Below are 25,732 nucleotides of genomic sequence, written 5' to 3' on the forward strand. Positions count from 1 at the left end.
AGCCGCTGAAGAGTGATTTTACATATTGATAAAGGTACAGCACACAACACAGTGTTATTCCAAACTTAGGCCGCCGTAGTGCAGAGCTTCTTTCATCAAGAGGAGTGCGGTGGTTATTTCCGAGGGTTTCCCAACCTGTTCCAATAATAACCATCCCTGGCTGCCACTCACAACAATCAACAAGGCTTTTGAAGTAATTAACCAGTTGTGAGAACCCAGTAGTGAGCGAAGATGCGATAACAAAGACATCCTCCTTATCTGAACTCTAAAGACTGAAGTTTCGACCCTGTTTATAACCCTCAGCGGTCAGTGTAGCTAAGTAGGCGAAAAGCTGCGTTTTCTAACAGAACATGTTCCCCTAAGGCGAGGAATTTGTAATGCAGAAGTGAGTTTAGTACCAGCTTTTGGTGACATAGTGACGGTAAGGAAATTGTTCCATCTCAAAATGTAGACTTTCAATATTAATAAATTGCGTAATTGTATGTTGGGGATAAACAGTCAGCTTAAGGGGGAACGTCAATGAAATACACCAAAATATCCAATATTTTTTTATTCTCATACTTCGTTGCTTAGACTTTAGAGATTATATTCCCAAAGATTGGAATGCGAATTAAATCTCCATTAGTCTACTAAATAACTTAAAGCTGTTGACGATGCACATAGGCCACGCCCACTTTTCACAACAAACATTCGTACCAGCTCAAATCTTCTTCTATTTATTGCTATTTATCCTTGCATATTAGCAGAATTCTGTACTGGACTGCGTGATATAACTAGAACAGAATGACAAAGTTCACAACGACTGTGTTTATGATTTAGAAGGCTGTGAGAACGGCGCGAACATACTTGTGTCTAGCGCCTGACAATGTGAAGCCACTCGGCTGCGCTCGGGTGAGATCTGTCGGCTATACTCGGCCGTGCTCGGATGAGATCTGTCGATTATACTCGGCCATGCTCGGGTGACATCTGTCGGCTATGTTCTACTGGCGCACATTAAGATAGTAATGGAATATCAGTGTCCATATATTAGGCAATACCCTCATTACAATTACTAACTAGTATATTTGTTATGGACTTTGTAATATTGAACTTTCCGATAGCAATGGGACACCAGTATTCAAATATTACTACAATATGATAGAAGCTTGAGACATGTTTCGGCGTGAGAGATGTCGACAGAGATGCACTGGGCGTTGAAGTCGAGCTGGCTAACAAACTGCTGTGTATTCTATTCAAAGGATTTCCAACATTTTATAGAATAGTCTCCCAGTTTCGTCATGTTTCACTTATTCGCTAACTGGAAAGCAGGTGGCATAATTGACATTAGATGCCATTGAAGCAGTCAAAGAACATGGTTTTCAAGCTTTTACGAGTTACTTTACTTCGTACCGACACAGATAGGTCCAATGGTGACGATGGGATAGAAAAGGTCTAGAAGTGGGAAGGAAGCGGTCGTGCACTTAATTAAGGTACAGCCCCAACATTTGCTTGGTATGAAAGTGGGAAAGCACGGAAAACCACCTTCAGGGCTGCCAAGAGTGGGGTTCTAACCACTATCTCCCGAATACAAGCTCACTGCTGCGCGCCCTTAACCGCACGGCCAACTCTCTCGGTGGTTTTCAAGTTCTTCGAATAGTAACCGATAATTACCAGGTTAATATTTCAATGTTTGAAACATTAGTATGTGGGGGACGCGAACATTGCTTTAGTTGACATCTCTATGGTTGCCATGTGACTTCCTATGTTTTGTTGATTGCAGTTTATCTGAGCGCTGTTTTCCAGCATTCTCAACAGATGGCAGGAGGGTCTATAAGTGCATTAATGAATAATCATTGGCCCTAAAATATGTCTTATCTCCTCTCCTCTACATACAATCTCTGATCAGCCGACGAGGTAAACAGAAATGGCGAGCGCGAAACGTAAGAGATGTTCGTCTGAAAATAAAATACGGGGTCGGGTATGAGGTGAGGTAAGATGAATCTGTCGAGGCGGGTTTTTATGACTGGGTGCCCTTCCTGACGTCAACCTCAACAGAGGAGTTAATGAGATGAAATGAATGGCGTGATATATGATACTAAGAAGGGAGAGGGTAAAACCCGGTGCCGGCACTTAGCCTACTCCTGTCGAATAGCACCAAGGGGTCTGCGCAAGGCTTAACGTCGCCATCCGACGGAGGAATCACCATCAAGAGTGTCATATGCCCTCACTCCATATGAGCACTGCGGAGAGATTTGGAACTTAATCCAGGCTTTTGGCACGCAATCTAGTGATTAGAAATTTTATACTTCCAGAAAAACAACTCTAGAAACTACTACAAGAATTGTTAAAAGAACTTCAAAATTAACAAGCACCCAGTCTTTGCTTCAAACGTCCAGACGGATCATTAGAAACAAATAACAAAGAAAACTGCAAACTTCTTGCAGACTACTTTAAAAGTCTATTATATTGCGGAAGTCCACAAAACCAATTAACCTTTAAGAAACCTACACCAAATCCAGACTCAGAACCTCCCACTCTAGAGGAAATTAAGCAAATAATTCAAGAACTGAAACATAATACAGCACCAGTAGAAGATGGGATAATTGCTGAATGTTGAAAACAGGTGGTGAGAAAATGGCTTACGCAATTCATAAAATCATACAGAACATTTCGAATACTGAGAAAATACCAGAAGACTGGAAATGTGCACTAATTCACCCACTCCAAAAGAAAGGAGATACATCAGATATAAACTGTTACCGTGTTTTGGTGGTAGTTATGCATGAAAGAAGGTGCTGGGTGGTGAATGGGTCTCAAGCTACTAAAGTGAAATTAATTTTAAAATTTAACAAGGTTATATTTTCTTTTCAAAATTAGGTAACAACAAATAGAACAGGTACTTAGTAGCCGGAACACGATTGAGAAATACATTTACATAGGTACCCCATTTGGGGCTTCAAAAGTCAGAAACATAATTCTTGAGCAATGAGCCCAACCTTACAATGAAAACCATACAACAAAGGGGCCGAAAACCCCCAAACATGCCAGAACCATCTGCTTCCAATTACATCCAAAAGCCTCCTTGAAGCAGAAACACAATTTTCAAAAAAGGGCAACTTCCCCCTAAAATACAAGCCTATCATAGGCCACTCCGAACTCCACCTTTAAGCCGTCCTCAAAGGACATATACACAGGGGCAAAATACCCAACCTACTGAGGTCTGTTAAATGACAAGAAGATTAATACATGACCTCTAAAATACAATTTGAGAGGAGGCGAACTTGCACTCCTAACACACTTTGCTTAAGACCTACTTGGCACTAGGCCGTTAATACAAGGGCTAATCCCATACTACAGAGGTGACTTAATAGCAATTTACATTACATTACGGAAGGATTGGTTGAGAAAAATAAGTTCACCTCAGGACGATGTGAGTGGGAGCTCGAGAGGGTTAAGCACTCTCTATACCGATATGTCGTTTTAAAAGAGAATATATGAAAAGAGTAGTTACATTTTAGGAAAAGGTTACATGGTTGAACGCTTAGAACCCGCCCCGAAAGTTAAACTGCTGAGCTAGCAAAGAAAGAAGTTATTAATCGGCCATTACCTTGTGTTGAACGGCTGGAGAAGAAAGAGGCGCTTCCCGCCCCCTGCTATGTACTTAACACACTGAAAGATGGAACAGAAGTGGCCCGGAGACCCGAAAATCAGCAGTTTATATCCTCTCGCGGAAGGTTCTAGGCGTTAGGGGAAAGAAAACACCCTCCCACAAACTCTTTATTGGGTAGGACCCCGCAACAGATTCAAGTTGGGGGAAGATACACCAGATTGGTCAGAAATTAATAGAAGAAATTCGGGATTGGATACATTCATAACAAGGGGAAGAAAGGGGTAAATATTGCCAACTTAAACAACGACAGAAAGAAATTTAACAAAGAACAAACTCTTGAAATTAAATTTTCTCCAAAAAAATAGTTCTTTGACTCCGCACTAGGTTGCACTATTGTAGATCTTCAGTAGTGTCCTCTAGAAGAGAAAGTTCACACTTCTTACTTCAAGCGAAACAAAAACACATCAAAAGTGACACAGTTCTAAAACTCCAAAATTTACAGGTAGTGACATCTTCTGAGAAGGTAGAAAATTAATAACGTCAATAAAGTTCAGACTTCCTCCAGCAGAGGAGTTTTAACTGGCGCGCATTTAAATTAGCGGCGTGGAGGTGTACCACCCGGTACAGACCTCCCCCCCCAAAAGTTCCTCCAAGGGGGTAACACAGAAGAACATAAACTTTTGTTTGAAAATAAGGCCCAAGTTTTGATGTTGATATTAAAATAAATTGCAGAAGTATTTGAGAAATTTCTTAATTCAGTTCCAAAATTTTTGTTGTAATTGGTAACGTAAGGTATTTATGTTTGTAGAAGGCGAATTTCTGAAGATAATCTTTTAAAAGGTGATGAAAAATTTTGCAATGTCCACCAATTGTTGTTGAATTCCCAAGTGTAGTCATCTCTTATAGTGACTGTCCATGTAGTTGATGTAGGCTAAGTTGGATGGCCAGACCGGCCGTTGCAGCTTGCGTCCAAAGGAGGCCGCTCGGACCCCTCAAGTACCCTGAGATACCGCTCGCCCGCACTATGAGGGGAGCAGAGGTGTTGAAGCACGCCGCGCCCGCGGTGAACATATACAGGCTGCGGGCAAGTAGCAGGTCGTGCGCCGCACATCAGCCTTGGCCGGGAGGAGAGCTCCGGCTCGCCGTGCACACGTCGTCCTCGCTGGGGCCGAGGGGGCCCGTCCTCTGCTCCAGTAGTTGCACGGCGTCGCGCGGCTGCGGGGGCACTGAAACATTAAAGCTTGGTGGCAGAATTGTGTTGGACCATCATCTTTTTTTTTTTTAAGGGCACAGGCTTGGTGAGGAGGTTGAGGGGTCAGCGGCGTGCAGATATCCATGGCATTTACTCAAATCAAGCGACAGTGTGTATTGAAGCAGGAGACGGGAGCGTGGTAATGGCCGAGGTAAGGACAGAATGGCAGTTTAACAGTCGGGGGAGGTTTACAAGAAATGCTTACATATAAGACAAAATATTATAGAAGGGGCAGAAAGCCTTAAAAGTTGAACTCAAAAAAAATATAACCTTCATATTCCTTTCAAATTATATGAAGCAAGTTGACACAAAATTTACACTGGTTTCACCTGTGACAGGTGAACCCTAAATATCCTCTCGGTGGCTGGATTGCTTAATAACAACGTAACCGGGGTGAGGAAATCGAGAATTATACAAGGCCCATGAAATCTGGGGGCAAGCTTGCCCGAGGGAACAAAATTTTTGACCATAACCTGGTCACCTACCTTTAAAGGGGTGGGTCTCCGTCCACGATCATACCTTTCCCTAACCTTTTCATGAGATACTTTAAGATTGGCTTTAGCCTTCTTCCAAAGATCTTTAATGTTATCCGGATCTATTGTCTCGGGTAGAATGTCATTCAGAGACCAGAGGTTAGAGAGCGGCGAGTTGGGAACAAACTTGAACATCAAAGAAGCTGGAGTAAACTTGTGAGATTCATGAACCGCCGAATTCAAAGCAAAAGCTATCCAATGCAGGGACGTGTCCCACCTGGAATGATCTTCATGATGATAGGCAATAAGAGCGGACCTGAGATTACGATTAACCCGTTCAGCCAGAGATGGTTGAGGGTAATAAGCAGAAGTAGTTACATGAGAGATGGATAAGTCAAAACAGAATTTACGAAATAAATTAGATGTAAAAGCCTTAGCATTATCAGATACAATATATTGGCACGGACCAAAAGAAGCAAAAATAGAATTTAAGCAAGTAATTGTAGACTGAGCGGTAGCCAGCTTAGTCGGAAATAACCACGAAAATCTTGTAAAACCATCTACACATATAAAGATGAATTTGTTGGCATTTCCCTTTGACTGGGGGAAGGGTCCTACATAATCAATATACAGGCGTTCCATGGGGCGCGATGCTTGATGCGAAGACAAGAGGCCTACCTTGGTGGACATGGTTGGTTTACTGAGCAAACAAGATTTACAAGCTTTTACAAGTTCACGAATTTCGCCGTCCATACCTTTCCAGATGAACATTTCACGAATCTTTTCACGGGTTTTAAAGATTCCAAGATGCCCTCCTAATGGGGTCTCATGATAATACTTGAAGATCATAGGTACAAGAACCGCTGGAACAACAACTTTCATCAACTTATCATGCCTCGAAGGGCAACATAGAACACCATTCCTCAGAACATAAGGGACAGCATGTTCCCCAGAAGAAAGGGTTTCCATTATCGGAGCCAGCGTCGGATCTTCACGTTGGTATTTCTCAATATCCCTAAAAAGCATGGGAGCATCTGTTAAGATGGCATTAACACCAGATAGTATGGACTCGGAAGGTGATGAACTATCGACCGGTTCGTGGGTCTCGACGTCGTTATGAAACATACGGCTGAGTCCATCAGCAACAACATTTTCAGTACCTCTGATATGTCTAACATCAAACTGGAAGGCGGAAATACGAATAGCCCAGCGGGCTATACGACCAGTACGACGCGGCCTACCTAAGACCCAGCTTAAGGCTTGATTATCTGTCTCCAGGTCGAATTTGACGTGTTCCAGATAGAGACGGAACTTTTCTAAGGCAAATAAGACTGCCAAACCTTCGAGCTCATAGATGGAATACTTGGCTTCTTGAGCCGACAATGTCCTAGACGCATAGGCGATGGGGCGCCTCCCTAGTTCAGTCTCTTGAAGAAGGACTGCAGCTACCGCTGACGACGACGCGTCGGTTTGGACAATGAATTTCTTCGAGAAATCAGGCATAGCAAGTACAGGGGCATTACAAAGTGCTAATTTAAGGTCTTCAAAAGCGGCTTGTTGAGAAGGTCCCCACTCGAATTTGATGCCTTTCCTACGAAGAAGGTTTAAGGGCGCCGCTCTATTAGCGAAGTTAGGAATAAACTTCCTGAAGAAATTCACCATACCAATGAACCTGGCGATACCTTTAATGTCCTTGGGAGGTTTAAAATCACGGATGGCCTGCGTTCTAGAATGATCGACTGCTACCCCATCGGGTGACACAATATGCCCTAGGAATGACATAGAGGGCTTAGCAAAGGCAACCTTGGACAACTTAACAGTTAACCCAGCCTTACGAAGGCGATCGAGAACTTCTCGCAGATGGTCTAGATGTTCTTCAAAAGTCTCTGAAAATACGACGACATCATCTAAGTAGTGATATAAGTACTCGAATTTGATGTCGGAGAAGACCCTATCTAGTAGCCTAGTGAGCACAGCTGCCCCCGTGGGGAGCCCGAAAGGCACGCGGTTGTATTCGTATAAATTCCAGTCCGTGGCAAACGCTGTAAGGTGTTTAGACTCTTCGGCAAGGGGAATTTGATTATAGGCCTGATTCAAGTCCAAGATAGTGAAGAACTTGGCCTTACGAAACCATGAAAAGCAAGAATGAAGGTCAGGAAGGGGCACAGATTGCAACACCACCTTCCGATTGAGAGCCCTGTAATCAATGACAGGCCTGAAGCCTCCTTGGGGTTTCGGGACTAGAAAAATAGGCGATGAATACGCCGACTTAGAGGGCCTAATAATACCATCCTTCAACATCTGATCGATAATTTCTTTCAGAGCCTTCATTTTAGGTGGAGATAGCCTATAAGGTGGAAAACGGACAGGAATCGAATCCGTGACCTCAATTTTGTATTCAATAAGGTCAGTAACACCAAGAGTATCAGAGAACACCTCTGGAAATGACTGACATAATTTACGAATACTATCAGCCTGCTCCTCAGGTAGATGTCTAAGGTCTAACAACATCTCATCCTGGGTAGGCGAAATAGATGAACATGACACAGAATTACACTTTAATAGTGGTATTTTACAACTAGAAGCAAATTTGAATGTGCACGACCTAGACTGGAGATCGAGCACAAGACCAGTGTGAGAAATAAAGTCAGCTCCCAATATAATAGGGCAAGACAATTGCTTGGCCACAAACAATTTAATTTTCCATGTAAACTTAAAAATACGAATCTTGACCAGTAAGGAACCTAGAATTTCTAATGGAGATGAATTAGCCGAAATGTATTGAACAGGAGAAGAGACATAGTCAGGAAGTTTACAAACCGATTTCAATTTAGAATACCATTCAGCCGAAATAATCGAACAAACACTCCCTGAATCTAAGAGAGCTGTTATAGGCTCGTTATTTAACTCAATCTTAAGAAAAGGAACAGGTGCGGGGGTATCCGCCGCAATCCTAAGACATTCTTTAGGGCATTCAAAAGATGAATTTGAAGGCTTATCGTTCCCTGAATTCTCGACCTTTTTGCCAGGGGCTGAGCCTTGGGAAGCAGAATTAGTTGACTCAGCCGCCGCCACTAGTCACTTTTGATTGTTGTTAGAAGTTACACCAGAAGTTGAGCAGGAGGGGGTGCTATTCGAATTGGGACAATTCTTTGCGATATGTGAGAAAGCCCCACATTTAAAACAGCCTTGTGATGAACCCGCTCCATTATTTGCCCTACTAGACTTGATCAGAGGACACTTATTGCGCAGATGGTCAGGCGACCCGCAAGCATAACATTTACGGGGGGTGACTGATCGGCGAGGAGGAGGCCGAGTATTACTAATGGAAGGCGGGGGTTCTTTCGCGACACGCAAAGAATCGGCGTATCTAACTCCTTCCGCTGAGACGGCCAATGCTTCAAGTTCCGAGAACGTTTGCGGGCACGCCGCGAAACACAAATATGACCTATAGGGAGGTGAAATTCCCTCTACAATAGCCTGTACAATCTGATCTTCAGGAAAATGAAGGGCAAACACCCTAGTATAAAACTTAATGTCCTGTATGAAATCAGCCAAGTTTTCATCCAAGCGCTGTACACGATAATAGTACTTCTGAATAAGGGAGGACCTGGCCCTAGCAGGGATGAAGTTAGCTAGCAAATGGGCATGGAAATCCTCAATAGATGATTGCTCGGCAATGGCTCTAACTATTTTGTCAGAGAGAATACCAATAGCATACGGATAGATAATTTGCAAGATTTGACATGGAGAAAGAGAAAAAACAAGGGCATGATCCTGAAATTCCACTAGAAATCTTAAAAATGAAATTACGTCACTGGTGGTATTAACGGAAAACTTAGAAATACCTCTGAGCAACATTGCCAATGGATGAGGCAAGCTACTAAACCCGGGTGACATAGTAGGTAAAGGTTTCAATGGTAAGGAAGTTAATTCAGAACGGATGTTACTCAATGATGCACGACGTTCGGATTCGTTGTCCAATGGGGCAGGGATAGTTTGAGCAGCAACGGTTATTCTATTAACTTCTCCCTTGGGAGGCGCTTCCTCACTACCTGCATTTACTATGGTGGGTAGATCAGATTTGGGAGGAACTTCCCCAGTTAACAATTGAGTGACCTTACTAGATAATTCGGAAATATTTTCCAGGAGCGTACTAGCTTCCTTCCTCTGAACATCATTCAGTTTTAGAGACAACAGATCGTTAACCCTATTCGAAAAATGATATAGCCTGCCTTGCACACGCTTAATTTGATTAGGAGACGGATCATTTTCATCAAAAAAACTAACTACAGAAGCTAGCCCAGTAATATTATCCGTGATCGTGGAAAGAGAGTCGTCAATTTCTTTCTCTCCCAAATTGGGGATGGAAATGGGCAAATCAAGGGACTCTCTAAGCTTGTTAGTGTCTATTGCAACCGTGCCTCCAGATTGCACATTTCTGATAGTTAATTCATAGATCAACTCCTCTTTGCGCAAATAGTTAAGAAGGAGAACATCGCGAGGGCCGGGCATGATGACAGACCAATTTTGAAAAGGTCAAAAAATTCCAGCAACTGAGAAAATGGTTAGAATTCGGATCAAAACAATGTGTAGCCGACAAAAGGGGCTAAATTGAGACCCATTCAACCACGCTCTGCTACCACTTGTTACCGTGTTTTGGTGGTAGTTATGCATGAAAGAAGGTGCTGGGTGGTGAATGGGTGTCAAGCTACTAAAGTGAAATTAATTTTAAAATTTAACAAGTTTATATTTTCTTTTCAAAATTAGGTAACAACAAATAGAACAGGTACTTAGTAGCCGGAACACGATTGAGAAATACATTTACATAGGTACCCCATTTGGGGCTTCAAAAGTCAGAAACATAATTCTTGAGCAATGAGCCCAACCTTACAATGAACACCATACAACAAAGGGGCCGAAAACCCCCAAACATGCCAGAACCATCTGCTTCCAATTACATCCAAAAGCCTCCTTGAGGCAGAAACACAATTTTCAAAAAAGGGCAACTTCCCCCTAAAATACAAGCCTATCATAGGCCACTCCGAACTCCACCTTTAAGCCGTCCTCAAAGGACATATACACAGGGGCAAAATACCCAACCTACTGAGGTCTGTTAAATGACAAGAAGATTAATACATGACCTCTAAAATACAATTTGAGAGGAGGCGAACTTGCACTCCTAATACACTTTGCTTAAGACCTACTTGGCACTAGGCCGTTAATACAAGGGCTAATCCCATACTACAGAGGTGACTTAATAGCAATTTACATTACATTACGGAAGGATTGGTTGAGAAAAATAAGTTCACCTCAGGACGATGTGAGTGGGAGCTCGAGAGGGTTAAGCACTCTCTATCCCGATATGTCGTTTTAAAAGAGAATATATGAAAAGAGTAGTTACATTTTAGGAAAAGGTTACATGGTTGAACGCTTAGAACCCGCCCCGAAAGTTAAACTGCTGAGCTAGCAAAGAAAGAAGTTATTAATCGGCCATTACCTTGTGTTGAACGGCTGGAGAAGAAAGAGGCGCTTCCCGCCCCCTGCTATGTACTTAACACACTGAAAGATGGAACAGAAGTGGCCCGGAGACCCGAAAATCAGCAGTTTATATCCTCTCGCGGAAGGTTCTAGGCGTTAGGGGAAAGAAAACACCCTCCCACAAACTCTTTATTGGGTAGGACCCCGCAACAGATTCAAGTTGGGGGAAGATACACCAGATTGGTCAGAAATTAATAGAAGAAATTCGGGATTGGATACATTCATAACAAGGGGAAGAAAGGGGTAAATATTGCCAACTTAAACAACGACAGAAAGAAATTTAACAAAGAACAAACTCTTGAAATTAAATTTTCTCCAAAAAAATAGTTCTTTGACTCCGCACTAGGTTGCACTATTGTAGATCTTCAGTAGTGTCCTCTAGAAGAGAAAGTTCACACTTCTTACTTCAAGCGAAACAAAAACACATCAAAAGTGACACAGTTCTAAAACTCCAAAATTTACAGGTAGTGACATCTTCTGAGAAGGTAGAAAATTAATAACGTCAATAAAGTTCAGACTTCCTCCAGCAGAGGAGTTTTAACTGGCGCGCATTTAAATTAGCGGCGTGGAGGTGTACCACCCGGTACATAAACAATTACAGAGGGATTTCCTTACTATCAGTCGTCTACAAAATTTTCTAGAAAGCCCCATTGAATAGATTAGAAAAACAAACCGACCACCTCATTGGAAAATATTAGGCAGGGTTTCGAAAAGGAAGATCATGCCCAGAACAAATCTTAAACCTAAAAATTATTTTACAAATTCGTAAAACAAAACAAACAATAATTACTTTTGTTGACTTCAAGAAAAAAGCTTATGATTCAATAGACCGACAGACTGTATTCAACACACTTGAGGAATTTCAAGTCGACAAAAAAGCAAGGGAATTGATCAAGCAAACTCTAACAGGCACAACAGCGAAAGTTCAATTTCTAGGAGAAATTTCAGAGCCATTCGAAATTACAACAGGGGTCAGACAAGGCGATGGATTATCACCACTACTATTCAATCTAGCTCTGAAAAAAATAGGGTTCAAGAATAGAAAAATGAAAATAAAGAATCAATATTGGTAGACTTCTCAAAAACAAAATTCACCTTGACTGCCTCGCCTTTGCAGGTGACTTGGCAATCCTCTCCAACAAAAACAAGAAGCATTCCAATCCGTAGAAAAAACTTCATGAAATAGCGGCAAAAATAGGTCTGCAAAGACAAAGTATTTGGAAGGTACAAAATCAGGATTTAACAACCATCCTCTAATCACTAGATATGGAAAAATCTCTCAAGTATATAAATTCAAACAACTAAGCGAAATTATACAAGCAAACAAAGAAAGAATTACAAAATTACAAAAAGCATACAAAAGTGTATGGAACAGATACAACAAAAAATCTAATATTCTAAAACGCAAAAATACGACACTACAACACAGTTGTCAAACCAGAGGCCCTTTATACATCAGAAACTCTGATAATTGGTGGCAGATCAAAAATAAAAAAAAACATCGAAACACAAGAGAGGAAAATTCTCAGGAAAATTCTAGGACCTAAATGCGAAAATGGTATTTGAATGGAAAGGAAATCACAGGAAATCTATCAAGTAATAGAAAAAAATCATAGACACCATTAGAGAAAGAAGATCAAAATTCTATTATCACCTGATGAGGATGGATAACAATAGGCTAATAAAGAAAATACTAAATCTCGCAGTATCTAAAAAAATCACAACTGGCTTACAGAAATAAACAAAGATCTTCAGGAAATTGGTATAAATGAAGAAATCTTGCAAGAAAGAAAAAAATCATAAATCTCATAAACTAACACAAATTTGCAGATCAACCTAAAAGACAAGCTACAGAATGGAGGGAAGAACGCAAAAAGGAGCACAGCGAAAGGATGAAGAGATTTTGGGAAGACAAGAAGAAACGTTGTGCTAAATAAGTTCACATGCGATCCTTAGTTGGGCATAACGAATCAAGAATTAATAATAATAATAATAATAATAATAATAATAATAATAATAATAATAATAATAATAATAATAATAATAATAATAATAATAAGGTATTTTACGTCCCAATAACTACTAGCATGATTTTTGAAGAAGCTGGGGTGCCGGAATTTAGGCCCGCGGGAGTACGTATACGTACTTATAAATGTACCGACACGAGGCTGACGTATTTGAACCACCGGAACAAGAGTTGACCAGGGAAGGTCGGATGGGATAGATGAAAGTGCACAAATAAGTGGAAGGAGTCCAGAATTCAGCTAAGGACCTCGTGGTCGCCAACCCACGCTCCAAAGTACACAGATGTTCGTGCCCCTTTTAGTCGCCTCTTACGACAGGTAGGGAGCTACCGTGGGTGTTATTCTACCGCCCCAATCCACGGGGTGGGGGTGGGAGCAAATACTCAAAGCCCCACTCCATAGTGAGAACTTACTATCATAATTAACCGTGCTTCATGATTCAGGTCTCGCCGTTTGGGAGAAAATACATTTTAAAAACAGAAGTGTATCGTGTCTGTTTCTTTTTTTAAAAAAAAAAAAAAGATCAAGTAACCGGTACTTTTCCTGTGTACTGGGTTGGGAACACAGGCTTCTTTAACACGAGTATACATGGACACCCTAGTGCTGAAACGGTCGACCTCGAGTATCTTCGAGATTCGTATTGGCAACCTTTAAAACACAAACTATGAATTGCTTATTCTATGCATCGCTGTGCGACATCTGGCGTACACTTTACGTACTAGTACTGTTGTTTACACAGCAAAGCTAAACTATAGAATTCATGCTAGGAACAAGATTCGCATCGGGAAATGTTATATAATATTATATTATGTGTATATGACACAGTTGTTGGCTTAAGATAATAAAAACCAAACCAAACCCCATGGCACTACAGCCCTTGAAGGGCCTTGGCCTACCAAGCGACCGCTGCTCAGCCCGAAGGCCTGCAGATTACGAGGTATCGTGTGGTCAGCACGACGAATCCTCTCGGCCGTTATTCTTGGCTTTCTAGACCGGGGCCGCTATCTCAACGTCAGATAGCTCCTCAATTCTAATCGCGTAGGCTGAGTGGACCTCGAACCAGCCCTCAGGTCCAGGTAAAAGTACCTGACCTGGCCGGGAATCGAACCCGGGGCCTCCGGGTAAGAGGCAGGCACGCTACCCCTACACCACGGGGCCGGCTTAAGGTGTAGAAAATTCCTATGGATCGACCATACTATCGATTCAATTAAGACTTCATTTCCATTCGGTTGGCAGTATTACCGGAACCGGGAGAGCTCTCTCCTTACCCCTCACCGCCGTACAAAGAAATATCGCTAAAAGGTGCTCCGACTATACTTCTCCGGCTCCATGGCTAAATGGTTCTAGGGGCCCCGGGTCGGGGATTTTAACCGTAATTGGTTATTTGCACTGGCTCGGGGACTGTGTTTGTGTGTCGTCCTCAGAAAAAACGGGAAAACATATAAAGAAAAATAAGAAAATGGAAATAAGATGGAAAACTCAAAGAAAAGTACTTCTACAATACAGTATTATTTGCAGACTTCTAGCTCGAATATCGGACTATTGCGGAATCAGCCCAGGTACCAGTAACTAGAAAACCCGTGTTCCTACACAGCATTCGCTATAAATACGTCAGATAACTCGTCTTGATATGTCTGTCGTAGTTACATTGTTTTGTCTGTCCCTTTCAATGGGTTTATAAACATTTAATAAGAAGCGCAGGGGCACGCGGCTGTGAACTTGCATCCGGGAGATAGTGGGTTCGAATCCCACTGTCGACAGCCCTAAAGATGGTTTTCCGTGCTTTTCCATTTTCACGCCAGGCAAATGCTGGGGCTGTACCTTAATTAAGGCCACGGCCGCTTCCTTCCAACTCCTAGGCCTTTCATATCCCATCGTCGTCATAAGACCTATCTGTGTCGGTGCGACGTAAAGCAACGCATTATGGTAAGCCGCACTTCGTAGTCAGAATTCAACCAGTCTGACGTAATCATGCCGCCTGTTTAGTAAAAATGTATCCATATATTCGCTTTTTTATCCTTCACTTCTTGATGTAAAGCTTGGTATTGTGTCGTAGAGGGCAGTGGTATTTTTAATCCCAGTTCTTCTATATAAAACGGTTATTCTGTGAGCACACAGGTTATTCTCGAAGGAGCCTTTTTTGACAGGCAGAGAACTTTTTTAAGATACATGGCCTTCACTCTTTCTAGTGTAGCTAGATTACCTTTCGATAGGTGTTCCCAGATAATGTCTAAGATGTATATCATGATAGGGTCTTTTTGTACGCAGACGTTTTTAGGCACGCTCTGCCTTCTGTTGAATATATTTGGAAGCTGGGAAAGGTTAGAGATTCAAAGAGTATCTAGCAGGAAATAGTATTCTTCCGTGATCAGATGAAGTGTATACTCTCTGGCTTGACAGGTCGTAATCAAACATGGCTGCATGCAATGGCATTACTTGGGATGAAAATCACATATATCAAAATAGTAATGAAAGTGTTACTTGCTTTGCAAGCCGCTAAGTACAGAATGTATTGCGGGTTAGGGTAATCCTTCGCCTGCAATTATTAGAGTGACCATTCAATGATTTCATTTTATGATTACTCAAACTTGGCTGAACCAACACCTCCTAGATATATAAGGCCTCACAACTGTTCTGGGAATATACTGTGACGTCAAAATCGGGAGGCAAGCTTGAACCTTTTCAGTAATAATACAGCAATGAGTTTGGCCATGTAACGCTGAAATTAGAAGAGTTTTAATTCGTTTAATGGTGCCAATTGTTAATACCGTTGTACGTAATGGTACTGATGTGCTGCGTACTCAACTTTAAGGAGAATTCCGGCAGTGATAACGAAGTGCATGCATTAAGTTTACGAAAGACGAGGTTATGCGGCAGATATGTTTACGTGCAATTCCAAGACAAGACTACAGATTTACTAATAACTCAATGGTGAGTAACTATTATTATTACATTCTCACACAATCATAATGAGTATAGGCCTATGACGTATTTAACTACACGCAACAGCTGGTGATATGTAGGCATATTTACTCTTCAATGATATAAGGTTATGTTAGATCACAATCATGGGATACATTATTTCAACGGTATTATTATTATTATTATTATTATTATTATTATTATTATTATTATTATTATTATTATTATTATTATTATTATTATTATTATTATTATTATTATACCCATTAAAACATACCACCTACAGGAGCTGCTGGTGTAGGCCGATTCACTCTGTAAACGCACGAATTTCGCTTACGGTGATACATTATTTTACAGGTATGCCACAGGCATTTCAAAGTCGGTGATATTTTATGGGAAGTAACTGGTACTGATCCTGCCAGAATGTGACTATAAATATGATGGGCAGTTGGAAAAGATATAAGCCACTGCTGTCTCTGACAATCATGGTCTTGGAAGAGGAGTAGTTAAAAGAACCAGGCAAAAATGCAGAATAGAAAGGAGCAATAAAGAGAGCCATTGAAGATAGTACATATCTCATACACAGAATTTCAACACAGCTGAAAAGTACAATAAACACGTTTGTTACCTGATGGTTGTTGTACTGTGATGAAGGGAACGTAAGTAATTTTTCTGTACGTCGATACATCAAGGCAACCATACTGCATGGCATATGCAATCATCTTATAAGACATGGCCTTTATTCTAAACGGGTTTTATTAACGTAAAAAATATTTCTAATGAATATGTGGACAAAATTACTAATACAAATGCGGTATATTCTTTAGTTACAAAACATCATAGCTGCATCACAAGGAATGAGTGTAACAATGTGTAGAAAGATTCAATAAATAAGTTAATTCTAGTCCTAGTTGGTGAATTGAACACCGAGGATGATGTCCCCACAGTTAATTTAATAGCCATAGTTAAAATATTTCTTAGTTCATAAAGGAGTATGTGCATGATTTTCTTGTTATTTGTTCAACCTTCTGTCTGATATCTCCTCATGTTTACAAATTTATGGCCGACCCCGTGGTGAGGGGATATAATGCCTGCCTCTTACCCAGAGGCCCCGGTTCGATTCCAGGCCAAGTCAGGGATTTTTACCTAGATCTGAGGGCTGGTTTGAGGTCCACTCAGCCTGCGTGTTTACATTTGCGAGCTATCTGACGGTGAGATAGCGGCCCAGGTCTAGAAAGCCAAGAATAACGGCTGAAAGGATTCGTCCTGCGGAACCCAAGACACCTCGTAATCTGCAGGCCTTCGGGCTGAGCAGGATCAAGGCCAAGCCCTTCAGGGCTGTTGCGCCGTGCGATTTTTACAAATTTATGAGACAGTAGCAATTTAATGTTGCCACAATATGTCAATACTTTTAAAAGAGTAGGCTCCAGTCCGAATGGTAGTCCAATATTAGGTTAGAAACTTACATACTTTCTGGAATACATAAAGGTTTCGAACAGAATTACAAATTAGTAACATCGATGGTAGGTGAAATTCTCATAACCATGCATGAACTTCAAGGGAGGAAACATTGTAGGCTCATGTGCATATACTGCCAGTGATGCTACATCAGCCTAGATGGTAGGCCTATGCTAATATTATGCGTGCTAGTTTTCTTTTAAGATCACGTAATGCCTATTTAAATTGAAATATGTTTGTAACATTCTGTTGTGATGTTAGCAATTCGGCCTAAGTGAGTTAACATTGCAAAATGCTGTCGTGTTTTACAACTGTCTGCTGTTTATCTTTAATGGCAGAGTCACTAAAATACGGTAATAACGACAGTGTAATTCAATATCCTTCAAATTTGAAACGCTATTTGTTAGTAAATAAATTATTCCATTGGCAAAAAATATTAAAATCATGTCTGTGTTTAACTATGCTCCGCGTTTCTCTGCATTGCCATCGCCTCCGTAGCGTGACGTCACTACGCTGTTGTTAGGCCTTATTATCTAGGAGGTGTTGGCTGAACTTAAAAGACCTATCTCTAACTCGCCGCCATATCACGTCAATTATGAGAATGAGACTTGGACATGCATCTTACCCAGTCATCTGTTCAGACTCAAAATTATAGACTTCCCAAATTGTCCCTCTGACCCCAATCAAGAAGCAGACCTCAACCATACAATTCTAGGATGCACTAGATACAAACCACAAGTGACCAATTTATATCAAACGTTTATACAACTCAAAGTTCCACTTCCCACTTCCGTTTCGTCGTTGTTCAGCAGCTATGACATCCGTATATATCAAGCAATAGCCAATTTTTTAAGTGAAGCCAATTTAACATTGTGATGAATTTGTTCTATAGTCTGTATTTAAAATGTCCTCATCCAACCCAAGTTTTGTACCGTGGGTTTCTATCACCAATTAGTCACAATGCCATGAAAGGTCCCAAGTGAATGGAAAATTCTAAATTCCCATGGAGGGAATTAGATATTTTTCACCAACAGAGAGTGTCAAAAACATATCAGATATAAAGCTTTTCAGAATTTTCCATTCGGAATTGCTAGGCGAGCAATAATTCCATTGTGGCGATTTATCTCTTGTATGCAGTTATCAGACTGTGCCTCATATATAGGTTTCTGATAAGCTCACGTGCATACACCCAGCGACAGTGGGTAGGGTCTGACACATCCCACTCTGACGAGTCTAGTGTCAGACCTAAGACGAAACGCTGGTTAATAGAGCAAACGCTTGAAAAGCTTTACATTTGATATGTTTCTGACACGCTCTATTGGTGAAAAATATCTAATTCCCTCCATGGGAATTTAGAATTTTCCATTCGGAATTGCTAGGCGGGCAATAATTCCATTGTGGAGATTTATCTCCTGTATGCAGTTATCAGACTGCGCCTCATATATAGGCTTCTGATAAGCTCACGTGCATACACCCAGCGACAGTGGGTAGGGTCTGACACATCCCACTCTGACGAGTCTAGTGTCAGACCTAAGACGAAACGCTGGTTAATAGAGCAAACGCCTGAAAAGCTTTACATCTGATAGGTCCCAAGTGGTAAAGATGTTGCTCTTTGACCATCCTGTTTTCTAATTGTACAGAGCTGGCAGCATGGTCTTACGGACCAAATGCCAAAATGTGTAAATAAATATTTTAAAAAAAAGACCTATCAATGTCTCATGATTCACCGGCAGGTACTTCCAGGGAGAATAAAATAGAAATGAAGTAAATCGGTCCAGTAGAACGGACGGACGGACGGAGTTGCCAAACCTGTTGTTAGTAAACTTTTAATATATTGACGGATTACAATATCGTTTTGAGTACTAAATAAATATAACATAATTGACCCTATTTTGATAAAAATCATTCTCAAAACAATGTCCCATGTCAATTTTGCTTTAACACTGCCGAGTCAGTCAGGTCTCCCCCGTTGTACGGAAAATGACGTAGACGTTAAGTCCGCCACACGTGTGACCGTGAATCAGAATAAATGTCACAACAGACGAAGCGGACAAAGAATTCCCCAGCGCAGAAGCCGACAACAACTTACTGGTTAGTTACACAGCGGATGCACGTAATTAAATCATTCACCGTGAAATGACCAAGACTGTAATATTCGTTAGCACGGCCTTCATGCAATATCTATCACACTTTGTAGCATTCATGTCCTTTACAACAGCATACGAAGGGACATTGAGAACCCAAAGAAATGTCAACATATACCAAGAGCTGTTTCGAGGTAACGATGAACCGGTCTTTAAGGAACCACCATGCTCTTGTTTTTCAAAAATAGAGCAACAGATGTTCAGTGCTCAGCTGGGCCCAGTTAAGATAGTACATAAAGAAGAATTATTTATGGGAGTAGTGTGAAGGGAACAATGATAACAGCTGTAAGAGCCTAGAATCCCAGCAATGTACTTCCAGGAGTACTTCCCTGAAAATTTCTTCCAAAGTGCAACACTGTGTACCAGCCAGTACTATCAATGAGAGAATAATGAAGAACTGAAGGCGCTTCTTACACCAATGGCAATTAAGTAATTTCTTGGTATTCAATGCATGCTACAAAGCAATAAAATGTCCACAGTGAGATTGGCATGAAGTTCAAGATTTGGTACGGATTCCATAGCCATTTTTATAATGGTTCATTTTCCGCTGAGGTTTTTTTTAAATCTAAAATAATTATTCAGACCAAGTGAATACTTAAAAACAGGTGACGGCTTATCTCCGCTTCTTTTCAACCTCGTCCTTGACAAAGTCATCCGCGAGTGGGAGAAGGCATTGAAAGACATGGGATACTGGCGCCCCATACAACTAGGACGACCCAAAGACGGTATTGAGATATCATGCCTCGCTTTTGCAGATGACATTGCCATACTGACAGATGATGTAGTCACAGCCGTTAAACAAATTGAAACCCTTAGTGAATGTGCTGGAAAGGTTGGCATACAAATTTCCTTTGAAAAGACCAAGTTCTTCTACTCAAATCTTGACATCCAAAATTTGAACACGACATATGGGAAAATCAACCTAGTACCACACTTCAAGTACTTGGGAGAAATACTTGAACCAACGGGAGGCGAGAAGGCTGCCCAGAAAATTCGCTTACAAAAATTTCGGAAAGCCTACGGTAGGGTTCACAACATATACAATAAAAAGTGCTTGTCCCGCCATGCAAAGATCAGACACTACAATACAGTAATGAAACCCGAAGTCTTATATGCCAGAATGGGAAAGGTGACCTAGAAAACATTTTAAAAGAAGAAAGAAGAATCCTGAGGAAAATTCTCGGCCCCCGAAAAACAGAAGATGGATATAGACTGAGGTCACGCAAAGTGACAGAAGAGCTTTCCAACATTGCAGCAGACATCCGCAAAAGACGTCTGAAATTTTATGGGCACGTCCGCAGACTGCCGGCAAGTAGACTGACACACAAGATTCTCAGCTACATAGAACATCTAAAAAATATTCCATGGGTACTGGAAGTGAAGAAGGATCTGGAAAAAGCCCAGATAAACTCAAATAACACCACAGGCAAAAACCTCTACAGGAAAAAAATTAATGGATGGAAAGTGCAACCAAAGAACGAAGTGAAAAAGAAAACTGGAAGAAAGTGGACAGAAGAACGAAAAAGGATCCACGGAGAAAGGATGAGAGCTGTTTGACAACTCAGAAAACAGAATCGCTATTGGGTCAATACGCACATAATAATAAAGAATGAATTAATTCTGACCTAGGTGTATAAAGGATATAACAATTATTAGGCTACATTTTTTAACGAGCTCTGAAATATTTTTTTGTCAATTTTCTTCACATTTATTAAAATATGTTTTTAAAAAGGCCTTACGGACCGCAATGCGGCCCGCGAGCCGCCATTTGGAAACCCCTGCTTTTCACGGTTAGTTTACTTATGGGGAAACAGAGAATTGTGGTGATTTCTTTCTAATGACACATTTATATAGGGTAACCAAATGCAAATAGATAACTAAAAGAGGACAATACCGAAAAGACGACCAAAAATCCTCCATTGAGAATCTGAATTTACACATTTTCTAATTTTCACATACATAAGGAAAAGGTATCCGTTTCCATAATATACAGTCAATTCTTACAACATTTTAAAAATGAATGTAATTTACACGCTTTGCTGGTACTTTTCTCAAGATTCAGTTGCCTTTAGGAGTTTTGGCGTGTCTAACATACACACATGTAAACCATTAAGAGGATTTTAACATATTCTACTTTGAAACGGTTCCTACAGTATTATCGGTCCATTGTGCTGAGACCAATGAAAGTACTCTTTCTACGCGTGCAGTGTGCCCTGATATAGGAAAAAACTATTCTGCGAGTTTTAATAACTCTGAACTACAACTGATTATGTCCATTTCTGACTGCAAGGTACGTAATTTGTTATATGCATGGTCATCACTACTGTCTTTCAGGAATTGTTTGAAATTGCAGAACTGCTCAAAATATTTCACATCATCAGTTTGAAAGCCAAATACAGAGTATATTTTTTCAACATCACAATAATCAATGTTACTTTCAGCGCTATCCATTTAAAACATGCTTCCTTCAAATCCCGGTTATCTCCTGTCACTTGGCACATTGTCAGTTGTCTCACATTATACTCCGCACGGGTTTACTTCTAAACTAACGTTTCGCAGAACAAATGAACATCGCCTTACCTCTGTTACCAGCGCGCTCCTGCCGCGAGAACAGCTGATGCAATACGATCGCGGTAGAATGTACAACCGTACTGAGGAAAGCGGATGAATCGGGACTGGAAACGATGAACAAAAATTACACTTAATAATAACATCCGACACTAAAAAGAAAATGAATTATTAAGAATAAAAGAGAATGAGGAAATAACAGATCACTCACTGTTAATGGCTGGCTCAGGAAGGAGGTTATGGCCTACAAAGGGAGCACTCCACTGATCTCAGCGTGACAGAGTCACTTTTTTGCCCCTTGTCTTTCCCGAACTACACTGAAACATAGTAAACACGCACGAACTAAGTACACTAACCAATACACGGACTAAATAAAACTACAGCTATTTTATACACTGAACTACTAAACCTGTATTGTAATAACTTATGCTGTGCTAAACTGTAAACTATGCTATACTGTACCATACTAGAGAGATAACGACTAATATGAAAAACACTAATACTGAAGAAAAATGCAAAAGATCACGCACCGTACCGAATACCATACACGCTGAGCGGGATAGGTTAACCACCTGGTGAATGTAAATATTACAGTTGGCAACTAGGTTTCGAGATCGCAGTCTGTATATATGAATGGCAGCTTGGGATTGGTTGGATCAAATACAGTAGAGACAATACGCGACACTCAGCGAGATATCGAGGGACAGGTATTAGAGCTCTCTCTAGCGGATTGACCTGAGAACTACTGAATCTGTCATAAGAGGACGTGTATTTGTTTGGTGTTATTTATGCGTTTTCAGTGAGTTGACATGCGTGCGTCATTCCTTGATATCTCCTCTAAACATGAGGGGAAAGGTATGTGCTGTGTTTGGCTGCAGTAACTATGAAGTAAAGAAGAATGCGCGGTCTTCCTTTCGTTTCCCTCGTGACAACAAAATGTAAGTACGGTAATATTGTGTTAGCATATATATTCTTCCAGTGACAAAGAGATTTTTATAGTACTTCATAATCTTCTGACCTGCTCGACCCATATTTTAACTGGCTTAAAATATCATACGCATATTTTATTGTATAGTGCCGCAGTTAACCTTCGATACCGATGTGTTGTTGTAGGTGTGATCTGTGGGTTTGATTTAAATCAGGAAAATACATATGCATATGAGTGTAGCTGGTTGTGTTCCAAGTTACCCCATTTGGAATGCTGTAATGCGTTGTCAAGCACTGAAGAAAATATGAGTGATTTAAGAAATGTACATATTTTGTTGAAACAATATGATGATGCAGAAGCCTCCGTGGCTCAGACGGCAGCGCGTCGGCCTCTCACCGCCGGATACCGTGGTTCAAATCCCGGTGACTCCATGTGAGATTTGTGCTGGACAAAGCGGAGACGGGACAGGCTTTTCTCCGGGTACTCCGGTTTTCCCTGTCATCTTTCATTCCAGCAACACTCTCCATTATCATTTCGTAGCATTTATCACTCATTAATAAATCACCTTGGGAGTGGCGACCCCATTGTAATAACAGCCTATATGTGTTTCATTCATTACATCCCTGACCCGGTCAATGACTGGATAACAGGTTGTAGGTTTTCATTTTCAATATGATGATGCAAATTTGCTTTACCCTAATGTAACGGCATTATGGCAAGTATTGCTTATAGGGAAAGTTTGAATGTTTTTGAGACTAAATTTATAGATTTTCTTTCTGTTAGTAGGCTTCAAGTTAAAAGGAAAATCGTCCAGCTCTTAAATGTAAATTCATTGAATCATGTGTGTAAGGAATGTGCCGATATTTTTGTTGACAAGTGTTTTAATATGATGATAGAATGCTTTTAAATGAGAAAAAAGAATAATATAGCCGTGAACGTTCAGGCAGGAATTCTAAAGCTAAAAACGTAATGCATAAATGAAAGATCAAGCCCTTTCAGAGCAGTCCATTTCACATCTTGATAATATGTCTAATTTCAGTCTTTAAATAATAACCTGTTAAGTAATTCTTCATTCATTTATCCAGAATTGCTTTAGCAACTTTGAAGTTAATATCTTAGTAACACTTTCTTTCTAGACGAAATTTATTTATCCATTTCCGTATATACATTTCCATTGATATTTGAATTTAGCACGAATTTTCAGGTCAAGCCACTAGGAGCGCCACTTGCGACTTTTCTCCCATTTTAACAAGGCTAAATCCGGAAGTGTCGCGTATTGTCTCTACTGTATTTGGTTTGATGTCTTTGTTTCAGCGCATAACCACCAGACAGAGCCAAAATCGTCCAGAACGTCAATTTAGAAGCAAAGCAGTGCGGAGTATAATATGGCAGTGCTCTGACAGGCTATTGCTGAGAGAAAAGCATGCAATATATAGAATAGTAAATAGTGTCTATTATCATAATACAAGGTATGCATAGAATAATCGTGTGTACTGCATATCTATAATCATGGGCGCCCGCAAGGGGGGGCACTTGCCCCCCCCCCCTGGAATTCTAAAGATGTTGATGATCAATTGTTTAATATCATACCAGATTATTTCATAAACTGAAATTACTCACAGTCATCTAGCATATGTTATAACTGGAAGTTTCTGTAAACAATTTAATGTTGCTGACGTTATATTGGTTTTTATATTCAAGAACATTGTTAATGTGCCCCCCCCCCCCTGGAAAAGATCCTGCGGGCGCCCATGTCCATAATCGCATTTCTACAAGATATCGATGATGTCGTCGCGCAATAAAGAATACCTGTAAAAACGAAGTATAAAACAGATTCCCCCAAAATGAGCAGATTCACTAAATACGGGAGGGCATTACGGTTCTTTTTAATAATCCACCCGGACCCCGGACAATGGTCAAAAATGGAGGACAGAGTCGAATAAAAGAGGAAGTTTGGTCGCCCTCCATTTACTACCACTGTCGGGGATTTTACATCCCCCAATGGAATCACCATGGACTTGGAAGTCGACCAGTACCGGTGTATTATTATTATTATTTATTATTCTCTATATGTGAAAAGAGTTTACTAAAAACCGCTTTGGCAAATCCGCCCGTCCGTTCTACTGGACCGATTTGCTTCATTTCTGTTTTATTCTCTCCGGAATTACCTGCCGGTGAATCATGAGACATTGATAGATCTCTAAGTTCAACTTTGATTAATCATAAAATCAAATAATTAAATTATCACTCCAATAATTCCAGGCGAAGGCTTATCCTTAACGGGTACTTAACGGGTTGCTTAGCGACTAACGCTTTCAATAACATTCTGATATAAGTGATTTTCATCCTTAGTAACGTCACTGTAATTAAGGACATATCAAAGAGTTGTATGTATGTATGTATATATGTATGTTCAGTCTTCAGCCCTAAGGCTGGTTGGATCCTCAACAGCTCTGCCATCAGCTGTCATAGATGGCCTAGGCATCACTGAAGAGGCGTACTGGAGAAATGAGTTTCCCCTTGCTTTCCTCACCGAGCCAGAAGTTGCTATTACATATCAGTCAGCCAAGCCCACTGAAATGCATGCACCGACCGACCCTATGAGCAACATGTTCACACCATTCATAGCAGGGACTGGCTCCAAAAGGAATGGCATTACTAGCATCACTCATACCTCAGTCACCTTCATATTGTCAAAGCCAAGGATAAGACAGAGACAGATCAATGAAAGTAACAAAATTACTCTAGCCCATGCCAGAAGACACACTAGGTCAGTAAAGGCAAATATCAAAGTTATCACTGTATATGTACCCAGATGACATGGTTCTGGTCT

The 25,732-nt window shown here is 40.7% G+C and overlaps 1 long non-coding RNA gene across 1 annotated transcript in view; it reads right to left on the bottom strand.

Annotated features, from left to right (window-relative positions):
• LOC137502411 (uncharacterized) overlaps nucleotides 1–22,284 on the bottom strand; it is a 39,397-nt gene extending 17,113 nt beyond the window's left edge. Inside the window, exons 1-2 of the long non-coding RNA XR_011018777.1 lie at nucleotides 22,183–22,284; nucleotides 21,984–22,078 (exon numbers count right to left, since the gene is read on the bottom strand). This is a non-coding gene — a long non-coding RNA (uncharacterized lncRNA). The remainder of the gene's footprint in view (nucleotides 1–21,983; nucleotides 22,079–22,182) is intronic.
• Nucleotides 22,285–25,732: the final 3,448 nt, after the last annotated feature.

This window comes from Anabrus simplex, chromosome 10 (genome assembly GCF_040414725.1).
Source record: "Anabrus simplex isolate iqAnaSimp1 chromosome 10, ASM4041472v1, whole genome shotgun sequence".
Taxonomy (NCBI): domain Eukaryota; kingdom Metazoa; phylum Arthropoda; class Insecta; order Orthoptera; family Tettigoniidae; genus Anabrus; species Anabrus simplex.